Source organism: Urtica dioica, chromosome 9 (genome assembly GCF_054948205.1).
Source record: "Urtica dioica subsp. dioica isolate 48M chromosome 9, U.dioica_male_clone48M_v1_H2, whole genome shotgun sequence".
NCBI classification, from domain to species: Eukaryota; Viridiplantae; Streptophyta; class Magnoliopsida; order Rosales; family Urticaceae; genus Urtica; species Urtica dioica.
This window is the reverse complement of record NC_142764.1, coordinates 25,695,663-25,699,391: the sequence shown is the minus strand read 5'-3', so window position 1 is coordinate 25,699,391 and position 3,729 is coordinate 25,695,663.

Below are 3,729 nucleotides of genomic sequence, written 5' to 3'. Positions count from 1 at the left end.
GATTTGTAAATTTTGAGGGTAAAAAAATGTAAAAATAAATTAAAAACTGGGTAAAAAGTGCAAAAATTTTTTTTGAGGGGGGGCTATAGCCGCCCCTGGCCACCACTTGGCTTCGTGCCTGACTGCTTGTGTATATATATATATATATTGTGAAAGTATTATGAGGTTCCATTTCAAAATCAATTGGCAATGAGAGGAGTAACCATAACTTTTATAAATCTTGTTAGTTCCAATTTTTTTTTTTCATGTGGAATTCCTAACAACTCCTTTTTAATGATTGGTTCATCATTTTGGACCGAATACCAACGATTATAAAGAAAAAGTATTCGTGATCAAATTGTGGTGAGATTTTCTCCTGTGCAACATTTTGATGACGTTCTTGTGTCTGAAATTGCCCTTTTTTTATCCGATGAATCCTTGGAGAAGCAGAAAAGACCATCATGTAATCCCCAACTTATGTTGTTGTAGAGAATTGAACTCTGTGGCTTGTAATCCCATCCTTCGGTTTTTCTAGGATGCAGTTGCATGAAATTTTCTCTTGATTTTCTTATGGTGGGCCCCAGCTATTTGTATAGTCAATACTTTGATGATATCATACAAATGATTTTTTGGGCTAAGAAAACAGAATTGCGTGTTAAAGCTAAAAGTCTTTAGGATAGTGCATATCCTTAAGCTTGGGTGTAATGACCAAAACCGCAAATTTTGGCGGCGACAAATGCAATCACAATTAGCAGCAAAATGGCTTGACATCCTTGAGTAATAATATATTGGATCAATTTATTTGGATTGTTATTTGGGCACTATAGTTTAACAGCTAATAAAAATATTTATGTTTTGGAAATAACCAACGTTTGTAAATTTTTAGAAAAATAGCCAAATAACTTAGGTGACATAAATGATAACTAATAAAAATTACTTTTACGATTTTAACTTTTTAAATTTGTCATTTTCTCTCTCCTGATTTTAAATTATCTATTTCATACGAACTCAAAATTGAGTGATTCCAAATCCTACAGATTCGTGACGCCGAGATCTTCAAAAGTAGATCCATTGTGTTATGATGAAAAATCATGTTTAATGCGTCATGTTTCCGTGTGTTTAAAATGATTTTTATTTCCGAAAATTTTCAGTTATTTTAATATCTAAGGCAGTAACGTGATTTTTCTACATCTATGGCATTAAAAATTATTTTTCATCCAACAAAATGGGTCTATTTTTGAAAATCTCGACGCCACGAATATGTAGGATTTGGAATCACTCAATTTCGAGTTCATATGAGATGAATATGGATTTTTGAAGTTTTGATGAAAAAAAATGTTTGAAAAAAATAAGAGAGAGAAAATGACGAATTCAAAACCAAGAGAGAGAGAGAAAGTGATGAATCTAGAAAAAAAAAACCGCTAAATTGATTCAATGACAAATTTGAAATTTTAATCCATTACCCAAACTGGCACCTCATACATTTGACTATTTTTCTATAATTTGTTTCAAACGTTGGCTAAATTTCAAACATTAAGATTAAGCAGGGCCGGCCCAAACTCACCGGGGGCTCTAGGCGATTCAATATTTTGGGGCCCTATAATACTAATAAAAATTTAAATTTTCAGGGTAAAAATGTAAATTTTTTAAAAAATGGGCCAAAAGTGTAAATTTTTAGGATAAAAATGTACATTTTCTTAAAAATAGGCAAAAAATGTAAATTTTTTGGAGTCCATCCATCCACATATGGGGCCCTAGGCCTGGGCCTAGCCCGCCTTAGCCCAGGACCGGCACTGAGATTAAGATAACTTAGTTAGTTACAATTTTCTTTGTTATTTCAATATAAGTATTTAGTTCTTGGACGGCATTATTTTCTTTATATGCTATCTTGAAATGGACAGTTACTTAATATATACACACACATTATACCATACAACTTAAAATAATGCTATAATAATTTACGTCCATTATTTCATTTTAAAAAAATCCCATGGATAATGTTCAAGGTCTCCACGTTTCCATTAAACTGATTAAGAATGTATTATAAAATTACTTAACAAGTGGATACCATATGCTGATCATCCATACCTAGTCACTAGTAATATTGTTAAATATAATGTTATATAGCACTAGCCATTGGTATATTTTTTAAATTTCAAATTAGTTACACATTCAATTGCTAATATTATTACATATTATATTATCTGGCACTAGCTAGTGGTATATTTCTTTGATTCCAAAAATTAGTTGCACATTCAATTGCTTTAAAAATTTATGCAATTTTTAAATATCAACATACATAAAGTGTTATGATCGGAATTCCATGACACTGAATAGCCACAAAACACCGAATGAGTTGATTGTTCGAGGTGTAGAAACATGAGGAACGATCAGAAGCATAAGTTAAGTTTCGAATACCAATCAGCATAATCGTGAATGACGGAAAATCTTTTGGTATAATACTAGTCAAATAGTATAATTTACGATGGCCACGTAAGCGCAAATAACTCCCAGATAACCCACTAACAATTATCTGGACGGCCACACAACACGATCAGGACAGTTATTAAATAATTGCTCAGGCTTTGGGTCTGATCAACCCATGTTCATATTAGACCACTTATAAAAGACACAAGACTCCATGAGAAAAATACTAGAGACTCATTCCCAAATTGGACCTATGCTGAGCGATTCTCCATTGTTATTTTTATTTTTATATTCCATTGTTATTTTTATTTTTATATTGAATCCTTTTATAACAGTTATTTTGAGGTTCGTCTGATATAAAAGAATAATCAGATGCTTACACAAGATGAAGACTTCAACAAAGAGATAATGTCATGGAAATTATTTTTCTCCCTGATAACTACTATGTCATTATATGTAGTTTATGTACCACGTTTATAGCTATTTTTTTTTTTTTTTAAATCAAGTCTTTACATCTATTATTTTGATGAAAAGACTCATAAGTAAGATTGATCCTGTTTGTCTTTCCTATTGTATGCATAAACTAATATTACACAATTTTTAATTAACTAGTTGTAGAGCGTATAAGATATGGAGTGGAAACGTAGAAAATGAAACCCCTTGTACTTTTCTATTTAACAAAGCAGCCTCCACCAGCTTCAAGCAATATATTTGCATATAAAAGTGACTGTATAAGGTCAAGACGAATAAACAATACAAGCTTTCATCGAAAAACAAATGTAAAGTATATAATCATGATTGTAATCCTTTAAGACCCCCCCTAAAAACGGGGTGTAAAATGTTATTGTAACGCCACGAGGTTTTTATTTATTTATCTATTTATCATCAATTACGCAAAAAACCATCCTCACACGTCTCTCTCACTCTCTCAGGTTTCATAGAAATTCTTTTCGTATACGTGGGGATTGAATTTTAATACAGTATTCAAAATAAAAAAGACTAAAAACTATATATTAATTTATAATTACAAATCCTTAGGAAAAAATCAGTATATAAATGGATAAATAAAGACAAACTTTTAATAAGAAACGCACTAAACACCCTTTATATATAAGTTAGCTATAATCAATAAAAACCCTAACCTTCTCCTTCTCTCAAAAATCAAAGTTTGGGTTTTTAATCTTCGATTTAGCCTACTCCCCTGAGATAAAGAGACTCAGATGATTTCAACCAATAGAGTACTCTCGATCTAGAGGAATGTTATTTTTTTTCATGTTATATTTTCAGTTTTGCAATGTTTTAATAATTCAGACTTATAAAATC